Genomic DNA, 14,346 nt, shown 5'->3' with positions numbered 1-14,346 from the left:
TTGGCTGGGTCATCTTAAGACCCTGCTTTCTCATCTCTGAAATCAGAATACTAAGACAATACCGACTTCTTGTGTCACTGTAAGAATTCAGTGAGATCCACAAGCAAACACGGATTGTAAATTATTCGGCCTTCTGAGAACGTGCAGTCACATTAGATCGCAGAGTCACAGAAGACAGAGGCCCAACACAAAAAGCGGGGCGGGGGGGGTGCTGCAGAGAAAGGGGCAGTGGGGCCAGAGATGGAGAAGCAGAGGGACCTAGTTCTCAAGGCCCTGGGGCTGGGACAGAAGCGGGAGACACTGTCACAACTGAAGTGCGGCTCTCGCCTCTTATTTCGCGGTGCCAGGCCGCTGGTCATCATTCTCTTCCCCTTCATGGGCAGTAACAAAAGCTTTACCATTTGCCATCAGGGACTACAGCTGTGGGCAGAAAGCAGCTTCAGCGCTCTCCCCTCCTCTGAATATAAAATAAGCGCTTTCTAATCCTCCATTTTTAATGACTTCAGCCAGTGGCTTCTCTGTCCTCCGTCCCAGCTCCATCCTAGCCAGCCCCCTAGAGTCATGTGAAAAGGAACATCCACGAGCCATCAGACCCAGGGATGGGGCCTGGCCGCAGCCACGGCGGCAGGAAACAGTGGTGTGGAGACTGGGGCAGCTCTCCCGCTGGGATCTGCTCCCACCTTCAGCGAAGTGAGTTGCCTTGCTTTCAGGCCCACACCGGGTGCACATGGACGCCTGCACCGGGGGCGGGAGGAGGGACCAGGGCTGTGTGGGTGCGCTCTGATGCATAAAGATGCTGAGGAAATTCTGACACTTTTCCTTGAGAGACAAGGCCCTGGTAGGAATCTACCCTCAGCCATTCAGCTTTTCTAAGGCCCTCTTCTTTCTAGGACCTTTTATGGAAGAATTCAAAAGCCTTTTGGAAATTCCATACAGAGAACACTGATTAAGGTCCTGATGAGAATGCGAATGCTTCTTGGCCAGTGAAAAATATTCTAATCTCCAAGGCATAGACGAGAAGCAAGGAGCATTTCTCGTGTCCCTAGAGCTGTGGGTATTTGGGCAAAGAGGAAATGAGAAAGCACAAACAGAGAGCCTGGGATAGGATGAACAGGACAAATACTGTAAGCCAGGAAGTCATGATACACAGTGAAACTCACATGTGTACGGCACCGTCACAGCCTACACACTGCTTCCAATTCTTTAGCTGATCGAGTTCCTTAACCTCCTTGAGACTCGGCTTGTTCTGGGAAGCTGGGAGGACTGAACAGCATGGCGCAGGGGGAGTATGTGGCCAAGTGCCTGGCACACCCTGATAACTGGGAGCCATCATCATTTCTTTTGGTTGATCCTCACAAAAACCTCTGGAAGGAGGTAAGCTGGGCTCTTGTTATTGTGCCCATTTTACAGATTACAAAACCAAAAGCATTAAGCAGCCCTGAATGAAGGGCATGGGGTAACTCAGTTAAAGACCCTAAGGAGATGCGAACCCAGGACCGCTAGGGCTTTTTCCACTCTGTACAACTTCCCGTCGTATGCAGTTGCTGCTGACCCATCCCCTGAGATCCACATCTGAAGGGTTTTTTTAAATAGAAAGATGATGGATTTTGTGCAGCCATCCATCCACTCTCTTACTCAATCCCCTGGGAGTCCCTGGTGTTTGTGAAATAGCTCTTGTGTCTTAAGAACCATGTTCTTCAGACCAGAGCTGACTGACATGTAGGAGAAAGACCTTGGCTTCATTAGTAGGTCAACTGGACAAAGAATAGGAGAAAGTTTTCAGACTCCTTTGTGTGTACGGCACTGTGTGAAGATTTTTTTTTTAAATATCAAAAGGACCTGGTCCCTAGGAACATCTTACCTTCGCCTGGCCGTGGTGGGCTAGGGGCCACACGACACACTCCAATCCCAATGCACCCCACTCCCATCAACCTTCTTCTAGGACATGCACTCTGAGGACTGAGCAGAGAGCAAATGCTTAAGAAAAACTAGTTTGCCAGATTGATTAAATGCTCACAGGGTTATCATTCCCAGACTGAAATGGTAGAAATAACAGCCATGAATAGCATAATGCCACGTTGCGTGTTTAAAGCTTTGAGCTTTCGCCAAGCGTTTATATGATCTCATGATAACCAGTATCTCACTCCCCTACTTTCCAGAACCTCCTGCATCTTCCAAGAAAACCCTGGAGTTCTTCAAAACTGTAGGAACAAAGACTCCAAAAATAACCCAAACAGCAGGACGGGGCAGGCCCTCCTGCTTGCTGCACTAGGTTGAGAGCATCGTAAGTTAAAGACCTATGAGGACCTGAAAGCCGGGTTCTGAGGATGGAGTGAAGCAATCGATTGATACTGAGTGACTCTAGCACTGAGAAAAGCTACCCTCCTCCTCCATGCCCCTCAGAAGTCACTGCCTCGACAGCACTGAGAAGGACCCAGTTAGCTGATGCCAAGGACCCAGCACCTCCTGCAGGTGGTAACTGTGTTCTCAACTCACTGCTTAGAAATTGGCAACCTGCCAAAAAAAAAAAAACCTGTAGCTTTGTGTGAAAGTGGGTGTTAACTAGACTTATTGTGGTGATCTTTTTACAATATATACATATATCAAATCATTATGTTGTACACCTGAAATCAAAATAATGTTCTAAGGCAATTGCTATCAATTTTTTTAAAAACCTCATTCCAAAAGGTCTGGAAAAACAATCCAGAATGTGAACAAAACTTTATGATGTTATTTCAGCCTTATATGCAATGATAAAAATTCGGAAAAATTATTTTTAAAACAGAAATGGGTGACCTGCCAGTGGATGTGCTAACTAACTCAATGGCAGGAATCCTTTCACAATGTATCCATGTATCAAATCATCCCATTGTGCACTTTAAACATAATACAGTTTTGTTACTGCATCTCAATAAAGCTGGGAAGAAAAGAAAAAAGAAACAGGTGACCTCCGGTGTATTTTGATTTCCCTAGAACTCTGTCACTGTGAGTCCTCCTGCATCGGAATGTGTCACCAGTGTTAGTCACCAGCATCACCGGAGCCCTGCCCGCTGACTGGAAACCAAACAGTTGCTGTGGACAGCCAGACTGCTGTGCAGGAGACCCACTTAAAATGACAGCTGAAAAAGGCATGAATGAAACTAACAGAGACAGTGTCACCGTCTAGATATAACCTACCATGTCCTCAGAGCCCCCGAAGGGATCGCAGGGAAGATACTGCATCCCTTTGGACCAGAAAGTAGGTTTCAGGGGACCTGGGGAGTTGGGATGGAGGAGGAGGGAGGAAAAAAAAAAAAGATGTTTGCAGCTTAGCATCCACTACCCGGGAAGAACAGGCACATTCCTGCACCCTTGCTCCCGGCACGGGGACAGGCTTCACCCTCTCTGAGAGCTCGACTGGAGAACGAAGCAGGGTTGTGCCAGGAGGACAGTGCCTTTTCTGCCCTGGGGTGTCCTGCGCTTCCCAGCAAGATCGTGGCTCGGACGGCCAGTTCAGGGACCCGTTCAGGCCCGGCTGGAAGAGCTGCGCTCTCTTACCTGTCTGGCGGTGGGCAGCGCAGCGGGAAAGGTGGGGCTGGCACGCGCCCCAGCTGGGCATGGCTCGGAGCGACCCTGAGTGACAGTCAGCCACCTCCTGGTACATGGGAGAGGGTGGCCGAGGGGCAGCTCCCCTCACCTCGGCCCCTAGCAGAGCAGCTGCAACACGCGGCTCCCGCCGGCTCCACTCCTCTCCGGGCTTTGCATCTCATGAACGGGGAAAGCAGAAAGCAGCGAGCAGCGCCAGGGGAAGGGGGTGGGGAAGCGGAGGGAGGGGAGGGGGCACTCTGACAGATGATGCGCACTGCCACGCAGAGTCGGGGGAGGACCGCAGACTCCAGCAGGATGGCACTGTCTGTGTGGCTCTCCCGCTGACAGCCCGCTCCCGGGCAGCTGCCTCCGAGGGGCTGTTGCTCTGGAGAATTTTCAGGAAGAGGCAGAGCCCCGAGGGGCCTGCGGTGGAGGTGAGGGAGGGAGGAGGTCCCCTGGGTTGCACAGCGAGGACGGAGGTGAAGCAGGGTAACGCATCAGGGAGGAAGAGCCAGCTTCAGCTTAAAACCAGAACAGGCTGGACTCGAAAGACAAAGGCCATGCTCCCGGCCTGGCTTCAGGCTGGCCTCTCTCCCGCCCAGAACCAAAGAGCAAGGCCGCTCTGGCTTAGGAGCTCGGAAAGGCTAGGCAGTGCAGAGCTCCAGCGTTCTCAAAGAGAAGACAGAAGTCAGGCATGGAAGAGTATCGTGCATGAAATGTTTCGTGTGATTTGTCACTCTGCAGGCAAACCCGAGTGTCCCCTCGGCCAACTGCCCAACCTGTGACTGGGGATGTGGTGGCAAGACCAGGAGCAAGAGGGAGGGCGCGGAGCGGGTGGAGAGAGTGTGTCATGTGACGCTCCAGTGTGTGAAGTCCCATTTGGGTGGTCAGGGGCAAAGCCTTCTGGGCAGCCTGGGCCAGTGCCTGGAGCAGCTCGCGGGCCCCAGGGATAACCCCTCCCGTCGGAGACCAGAGCCTACTGGACCCGCCGCCCGCGTGCAGCAGGTTCCCGCCCAGGCCCCCCCGCTGACAGTCCTCAGCTCTATTTACAGCCACAGCCAGAGAAAGAGGCTCTCAGGGAAACAAATAAACAGCGTAGCCAGAGAACACCGAAGGGAGTGAAGCTGAGGAGACTCAGCAAGCACAGCCAATGACGGGAAGGAGATCCCAAACAAGGGCCTCTCTGGAGGGGGCGCGGGACGCAGGGCCAGGAACCACCCTCCCTGCTACAGGCTCATCTCTTCCTTCAAGTCTGCCTCCAGATGCGCTGACAGGCGCTGCCCCAGATGACCCACCCTCGCGGGGTGGCTGCTGCGGTGAGCACCCTGCCTCTGTAGATGGTCACCATCACCATTTAACTGCTGTACCAAACACAGTTCAACAAAATCAGGTCCACTCAGCAAACCGTCGTGGGGCCTGCTGTGTGCCGTGGGGGTTGCAAAGCTGACTAAGACATTGTTGTCGTGTCCCGGGCCATCCGGAGGAGAGAGAGATGTAAGTGACACGAGCGCGTAGGTAAGTGAGCTAAGGACTCAGAGCGACACAGAGTAGCTGGGAGGAGGGGAGACCAGGTCCACGTGAGAAATCAGAGCTGTCCTCTGAGAGGAGGCGTCATCTGACCTGCACAGTGAAGGTGACCCATGGATTCTGACCCGTGGAGTTTAGTAAGAGGAGAATCAAGGCCGAGGAACAGTCTGTGTAAAGGCACAGAATCTAGAGGTGCCCGGTGAGTTTGGGGAACAGTAAGAGCCCTTTCTAGGGAGGCTGGAGCAGAAAGTTAAGTGTGATGGGGGTCTGCAATGGAGGATGCAATTTAAGGGGTACATTTGCGACCAATTTTTAAAAAGCTTTAAATAAAGGCATGTTAATCAAATCATTTTCATGATTAGATCTGTGTGTTGAGGAGTTACTGAGTAGAGAGGGACTGGAGGAAAATGAAGCCAGTCAAGGTTATTGTAAATTCCCAGGTGACAGGAGATGAACAAAGGCTGAGTCAGCAGAATTTGATCTGACATGAGGGATGGGGGAGTTCAGGGCAGGGTAAGATGGGAGGGAGATGGGAATGACTCTATCATCTCACATTTGAAAATGGGCTTTGAGAGCAAGGGGACCCAGGAGAAAGAGCAGATGTGGGCTGCTAAAAGGAAAACTATCATGTGTTTGGTTTGGGATTGGTTGAGTTCCATTGCTATCCCAGGGAAGAAGGTGAGGAGGAGATGGGAAAATAGTGCTGTATTTTAGCAAAAAGGTGGGAAGCTGGGAGCTCTCTCCTTGAAGACAAGAGATGATGAGAGTAGATGAAATCACTCAAGAGAGGGGCTGAGGACAGAACCTTGAGAAGTGACTACATTTAAAGGAGGAGGAGAGAGGAGCCAGTCAGAGGCTAGCAGAGTGAGGAGCAGGGGAGCCAGAGAAATGAAATGTCACAGAAGCTGGGAAAGATGGGCTTTTGAGAAGGAAGGCTCAAGTACGCGGAGAAGTCAACGTGGGTGACAACGGAGATGGAAACTGAATTGCGAACTGAATTGGTGACCACTGAGAAAGTGGCTTAGAGCCCTGAGTCTCAAACTTTAGGGGGTATGAGGATCCTGTGTCGTGTTTGTTAAAACTCTGGGCCCCACCTCCAGGGTTTCTGATTCAGTAGGTCTAGAGATTTACACCTCTGACAAGTTCCCAGCAATGCTGATGTGGCAAGTCTAGGACCACATGCAACACCTGCTGGCTTAGAGTACCACTGCTCAGATTTTCACACACAGAAAAGAGCTTTTGACAGCAAAGGAAGCTATCAACAGAATGAAAGGCAACCTACTGAATGGGAGAAAATAGTTGCAAATCATATAAGGGGTTAATATCCAAAATATACAAAGAGCTCATATAACTCAGTAGCAAAAAAACAGTCCAATTGAAACAGTCCAAACAGTCCAACTTGAAAATGGGCAGAGGATCTGAATAAACATTTTTTTTTCCAAAGAAGAGGTACAGATGCCCAACAGGTACATGGAAGTGCTCAACCTCACTCATCACCAGGGAAATGCAAATCAAAATCACAATGAGATGTCACCTCATGCCTGTTAGAAGGGTCATCAGCAAAAAGACATGAAATAACATGTCTTGGCAAGGATGAGGAGAAAGGGGAACCCCCGTGCACTGTTGGTGGGAACTGAAATTGGTGCAGCTGCTGTGGAAAACAGTATGGAGTTTCCTCAAAAAATGCAAAATAGAACTACCATAAGATCCAGAAATTCCACATCTCTGTATTTATCTAAAAGAAATAAACACTAACTTGAAAAGGTATGTGCACCCCCATGTTCACTGCAGCACTATTTACAGTAGCCAAGATGTGGAAACAACTGAAGTGTTCATCAATGGATGAATGCATTAAGAAAAGGTGATACATACATATATATCTATATAGACATATATAGATATATAATGGAATATTATTCAGCCATTAAAAATGAAATCTTGCCATTTGCAACAACATGGATGGACCTTGAGGGCATTATGCTAAGCGTAATAAGGCAGAGAAAAATAAACACCATATGATCCTACTTATATGTGGAATCAAAAACAAACAAACAAACAAACTCATAGATACAGAGAACAGATGGGTGACTGTCAGAGGTGGGAGGTAGGGGTTGGATAAAACGGGTGAGGGGGTCAAAAGGTACAAACTTCCAGTTATAAAATAAATCAGCCATAGGATGTAATGTACAGCATGGTGACTATAGTTAATAATACTGTATTGTATATTTGAAAGTTGCTAAGACAGTAAGTCTTAAAAAAGAGAGAGAGAAAATTTGTAACTACGTATGGTAATAGATTTAAATCAGGCTTATTATTATGGTGATCACTTCATGATACATACAAATATCAAAGCATTATGTTGTACACCCGAAGCTACTGTTACATCTCAATTATATCAGAATAAAAAATTTTTAAAGATGGATCTATTTAACAAAAAAATCGATGAGTAAAAAAGTTCATAACCTTCTCAAGAATTTTTCCATCTGAATCCCAGATTTTGCATGATTAAGGAGCAATCTATGAAGGCAACGAATCACATTTTGCATTCAAAATTGAACTCTTTTCTCATGGGTGTCCTTTCTGAAAAATTTCAATATTATCTCCATCCTGCAAGAGACTGTTCCTTGTTATGTTACACTGATAAATTTCTCTAGGTTATATGAAATAAATCATATACTTGTTTTTGTTTTAAAAACACAAAATTTTTTTTTTATGGAACACTGGAGTTAAGTGGAGTCCACGGCCCTGCTGCACAGCCCAAATGCTGAGGGGAGGAATACCTGAGCACATGGCAGTGTGTCCTAGGCCAACAAGCTGGGAAGCTTTGGCTTAGAGGAATGAAACAATGTAGAGATACAGAAAAAGGGTCAAAGCAGAGGCTTGGCAGGCACTTGTAAGTTGAGGCTTGCTCTCTCTTGCTGCTCTTGGAATCCTGCAGTCTCCATGTGAAGATGCCTGCACTAGCTTACTGGATGAACAGAAATTTGTGATCCAGTCACCACTGTTGTACCAGTCAACTGCCAGACATGGGAGTGAGGCCATAGTAGATGATAATCCAGCCAGCAGCCAACCCACCAGCCCATGAGCAAGCCTAACCAAGATCAGCTAAACCAGCACAAACCAGAAGGACTCCCCAACTGACCCACATAAATATGACCTAATAAATGGTTGTTGTTTTAAGCCATTCAGTTTTAGGATGTTTTGTTATGCAGCAAAAGCTCACGAATGCATCATGGAGCAGCCAGATTTCAAATTCATTCTGGGTACTTCCCAGCTCTTTCTCTTCTACACTAACCATTTTTAATGTATCCACCACCCCAACTTCATTTTTAGGATCAATGAATGAGTAAACCTGATGTTGGCAACTAATGAAATCCAGGCTTTAGGAGAAAGTTGATTTGTGTTTGCTTGTTCTGAAATTTTGGTCAACTCTTTTTTGTCTCAGATGGGTTAATTTTTTTCTTGAATATAATAGGTATGTTAATTCACTCACCTATCATGACATAGTCCACTTATTGAACACAGCTTTGGAAGTTAACTTGGTCCCAGTTATTTTGCCTGAATGTCTACCTGTCCCACAGGGATTGCTTACTCCTGGAGAGCAAGGAGCCATCCTCCTCTGTCTGTCACAGGGCCTAGTTCAACCTTTCAGTGATTTCCAGACCTATTAATCATATCCCCAGTAAATGTATAAAATTCCTTGGCAGCAACCACAGGCTCATCAATCTTTATTTTTTTCAAATAAGAACATTAAAAGTGGCTATCTTCTATTGCCATCATTTCATAAAATAATCTTAATGCCAAAAAAAAGTATGAAGGACATAATCTGAGAATGAAGGATAATTCTTCCCAGGAAAGTCCAGCTGGAAACTTTGCACCCACACTTAGGTACATAGAAATTGATAAAAAGAAATACATATACACCTATATATGCATATGCACAGGTACCCATGCACACATACACACGGTGGATCGTATTAGGTTTTTTCCCACTTTGTGTGTGTGTGTGTGTGTGTGTGTGTGTGTGTGTTAGTGCTAACTTGATGTTTGACTGGAACCTATAGATGGACTGGATTTGGGAACCACTGGCTTACCTCACTGCACACATGAAACAAGTACTTGGTAGAATAATAAAAGACCGTAATCAGAGAAGGTGTTAGATAAGAACACCTAGGGGATATCTCAGCAGTCATAACTTCGCTGACGGGATTGGTCCTTTTTCATACTGACTCTGGAAACCCGCCCTGGAGCAGGTCCTGAGCCCTCCCATCACTGCAGCAGGCCAAGTGAAATACATTTGCAGCACCACAGAAATGGACATGTGATGACTAGCCACATTCACATCTCACAGAGTGCTTGGAAGGCAAACAAACCTTCCTACATTTCAGCGCACTCAGACACTCAGGAACTCCTGTTCCTGGAGCTCAGGAATCCTGTTGATGGGAACTCTGCAGGCCATCCGAATTTTGAGCAACTGAAAAACTACCTACCTTCACTCTTAAATAGCCATAAGAGGGTTCTTGCCTGAACGGAAGAGACATTTTCTAGTCCGCACCCAGTTCTTAGATACAAGGTTTGGAGGTAAATATCAGAACACACTGCAGAACATACTACATATGCACATACTGGAGATGAATGTTTAGTAAACTGCTGATACACATTCTGTGTCTGGTAGATGTGGAATTTCAAAACTTGTGCAGAATTGTGCACATATGTCTGCCCACTCATGAGCATCTACACCCATACATAGTGCTCAATATAAAATCTGTTGAAAGGATGAATGAAAGGACAAATGAAATTTCTACCAGAGAGAGAATTTACTTATTAATTTTGATCAACTTTTATTTACTTAGCACCTCCTCAGGCCAGGCATTTTGCTAAGGATCCAATGCTAGGGATACTTTCACAAACAAAAAAATCTTGGCTTCTCCAGTTTTCATTCTCCCTATTCTGCCTGCAACCCTGTGTCAAAACCCATCTAATTGAAGAATCTACCAGATACTCATGAAGGTAAGTCATAGACCACCCAAGGTCTCAACAAAGACCCTCTAAGCCCATCTTTCACTTTCAAGTTGCTGTTGCTCCAAACCTAGTGTCTGTCTTATTCTAAACCCATAGGTCTGGTGCCCTAATTTCAAACCTGTATTTGGTATTTGTATCAGTTTGTTATTGCTGTGTAACAAGCCACTTTAGATCTTTTTTTAAATTAAAAAATAATTTCTCCCCAAGAGAGGCACTGGGGATCGAACCCAGGACTTTGTGCACACCAAGCATGCATGCTAGCACTGAGCTATACTCCCCACCCCTGAATATTTTCGTGGCTTAAAATAATCACCATTTGTTATTGATTATGTATCTCTGAGTCATCTGACTGATTCTTCTAATCTGGGCCAGGCTTGGCTGATCTTGACTAGACTGGCTCATGAATCCAAAGTCAACTGGTGGATCAGCAGGGCCTGGCTGGTCTTGGATGGTCTGACTAGCATGCCTGGCACGTCAATGCCTGTTGGCTAGGGTGATGAGGATGACTGGGCACAAGTTTTTCATCATCCATCTGGCCAACCAAGCCTTTTTACGGTGGAGGTAAGGTCCCAAGCAAAAGACGAGCAGTGCAAACACTTCTTGAAGCCCAGGCTTGACACTGGCACGACCTTCCTCGGCCACGCTTTACTGGCCAAAACAAGTTATAAGGCCAACAGAGATTCAAGAGCTAGTAGTGGTAAATAGATTCACCACTTGATGAGAAGGGCTATAAAGTCACGTTATCAAAGCATGAATATAGGGACTGGGGCCATTTTAATGATAAATCTACCACAATCTTGGTACTTAAATTTCCTTCTGGAGTTTGAATCTCTCTGCTTTCCCTGATCTCAAACACAGCTCAACTCCCTGACTTTTCCAGTTCTTCTGCCTCAGATAAGGAATCCCCACTCAATTTCCAGCCCATTAGAAGGCCACCCCTGAAGCCAGCCCCTTCCTAACAAGAAAGAAACTCAGACCCCTTCCATGAGTCAGTTCTCTTATTCTTAAGTAATCTTCCTCTTGTCTTGGAAAAAAAAAAAAACCAACCCTTCAGCTATTGCTAAAAATAGACATCTGAACCAGGCTGAACTCCAGCTGACAACTGTAATCAAAATTCTGATACCCAGAGAGGGCAGACCACATAAGAAGAACCCTGACGAAACGCTACCTTAACAAGGCTTATTCCTTGCTGAGCAGGAGAAATAAAATACTCTATTTTCTCAATTCTGAAACCCATTTTTTCTCACATTTTAACATGTCTGTAACCAAGATGCCTTACCATCAGCAACGACCTATAAGGTGGTAAGATTGGTAACCCCCCCAACCCATCGACACCCCTCCAGGGTAAAGCTGTATTGAGAACAGAATTCCTCTTTCAGTTGATGGAACCTTATAACTGAGAAAACGTTGTAGCGAGTCACTGCCCTTCATTGTTTATTAAAATGATTCAAATGAAGTCAGAGAAAAGTAAGGCCTGAGAACAGGGAAGGTTTCCAAAGACTTCAATGTGATAGTGTCTCTAATTCAGAGCGTCAGAGGTTAGTGCTGGGAAGGACGACACAGAGGACCGCGTGCTTCCCTCACTTGACATTGACTAGAATGGCTGACGATCACTGACAGGTGATGGATCTGAGTTCCCTGTCCCTCCCTTACCCTGCTACCCTCTGGCACAGGGGCTGCTTAGACCAAAGAATGGAGAAAAATATAAAATCCGGAAGAATGGAGAAGCCAAAGCCATGAAAATCTACATGTGAGTTGACAGCCTTTGAATGAGGAGCTGGCATCATCTGGTCACTGCATGTTTCGTTTCTTTGTTTGGGTTTGTTTTATTGTGTCTGTCATAGGACTTAAGACGGCAGATTCTGCAGCCAGACTGCCTTGGTTTGAATCCCAGCTCCACCAGTTAAAAGCTATGTGCCTTTGGGCAAGTGACTTAACCCTGCTCCGCCTCAGTTTTTAAATCCATAAAACAGGGATCATAAATGAGTTCAAAAGCGTACACTTGCAGTAATGTCTGCCACATAGAAATGCTCAATAGTTATTTGTTGTTGTTGTTGTTGCCTTTTGCTTGAAATTTCCTTGAAGAAAAGTAATCCCTTCTCCCTGGAAAGCCAAAAAATAATTCCACGAAGTCCAAGAAGAAACTGGGAAAAAAATCAGCAGTATCATTCAGGGGGGGGTGAACTTGCTAACTAAGCAAACCCCTTTGCCAGCGTTCAAAACCGGACCGGCCCCGAAGGGACCAGGGCGGAGCCGGCCCAGCACCTGCCACAGGGAGACTGGGCAATCAATCATTCACAAAGCGGGCTGGACTCACGCCCCGCGGCACCGGGACCCCACGCAGACCGCGCCGGAGGCTCTGCTCCCTGCGCTGATTTCCCGAGGCCGGCTCCTCGGAATCCGAGGGGATTCCCAGCTCCCTGGGGACCGCAGGGGGATGCGGGGGAAGCCCCGGACTGGCCTGCGACGCGCTGCGGGTCTGGGGACTTCCTGGCAGGATGGACATCTCCATTCCAAGAGCCAGTAGGTCCGCAACGGAGAGCAAGGGGTCCCTCGAGGACTGTAACCAACGCCGCGCTCCGGCAGCGCCGGCTCGGCCGCTTGATGAACGGCGGGCGCGGGAGCGCCTCGAGGCCGGTTTCGCAGGACAGCGAACCTTCCCAGGGCGCTTGGCGCTCACGCCGCGCAAAGGAAGCTGCAGACGGGCTTACAGGACGCCTCCAGGAGCTGGGGGCCAAGGGCAAAAAGCCGCGTTACGGGTCCGCCCCGGGCTGAGTCCGAGTCCCGAGCACGCACAACGAGCCTGCGAGGCAGCCAAGGGGAGGAAGGCCCCCATCTGCTCCTCCCGTCGCCTCGCTCGGGCGAGGGGTCCCCCAGCTGCCAGGCCGCTCCTGCCCCGCTATTGGCTGACACATTTTCAAAGCTGTCCTCAAAGGCTTTGATGAGCCGGCTGTTAACTGGGCAGCAGCTGAGTCATTTACCTCGGAAAATGGAAGGCAGCAGGTGTAACCGCTCACCCCAACCTGACCCCCAAAACGCCGCCCCTCCGCGTCCACACCCCACACATGACGGGGTTCTGTGTCCCTGCGTATTTTAGTGAGCACACCAATCTCGGACCCCTTCGCATTCCTGCCCTGAAAAGTAACCAAGAGAATCTCTCTTCTTGGCTTCCCTTTTGAGAGAAAGGGGTGACAGTCCGGGGTGGTATTCTAGATGGGACCCCGGATTCCTCCTCAGGGTGACTCTGCCTTCAGAGGACGCAGGATGCGTCTCCCACCTTCTAATCTCCACGGCCCTCATGAAACAGCAGAGCTCCCGCATTCAGAGGTGTCTCAGGGAGACCAAACACTTTTTATTAGATTTCTCATTGTATTAAGTACCAAAAAAACGGAAATAGCCCTTCACTTAAAAATCAATGAGATCACTAATTTTTGTCAGCTGGCAAAATTCTGTGTTGTAAAGTACTTTGAATCTAAAATTTAGCATCTGAAAAAGTTTCTTTTGTATGGCACAGGGAACTACACTCAATATCTTGTAATAACCTTTAATGGAAAAAATGTGAAAATAAATGTATGTATATGCATGGTAGGGACATTTTGCTGTACACTGGAGATTGACACATTGTAACTGACTGTACTTCAATTTAAAAAATTAAAATAAAAATAAAATTTAGCATCTGAAAGGACTCTTTTGCACTCATCTACTTTGATCACCACAACAACTCAGTCGGCGAACTACCTTCGAGGAAACAGATACTTGAAGGAAACTAAATTACCTAAGAATTTATTGTCAGTAATACAGCAGAGTCAGCATTCATATTCAGGTTTCCCAACCCCAGTCAAATATTCCTTCCAAGCTTCCCAATTCTAATAAACAAGTGATGCATATTGTGAATCATGAGACGTTTGTCACATAAATGCACTCAACGTGTCTGTCATGTTTTCCTGAAAGCCTGTTCAATATATCCTACATGACACTCAGGCCTCTTCTCCCCCTGCCTCTTGCTCTGTCCCCAAAGAGGCAAATAAGTGAAATCGGAGGCACCAAGAAGCATAGTGGGAGTTTGAGTTGATGGCCAAAAACAACCACCACTGGATGTCTCTGAGCAGAATTATGACATTGTAACAGCTGCATTTTAGGAAACTTCATCAGGAGCAAGATGTCAGACTCAGAGGAAAAGATAGATCCGAGTTATCACTTCTCTTGGGCCATATTCCAATCCCCTTGGGA

Source organism: Vicugna pacos, chromosome 21 (genome assembly GCF_048564905.1).
Source record: "Vicugna pacos chromosome 21, VicPac4, whole genome shotgun sequence".
Lineage (NCBI taxonomy): Eukaryota > Metazoa > Chordata > Mammalia > Artiodactyla > Camelidae > Vicugna > Vicugna pacos.
Note: the sequence above shows the minus strand (reverse complement) of the source record.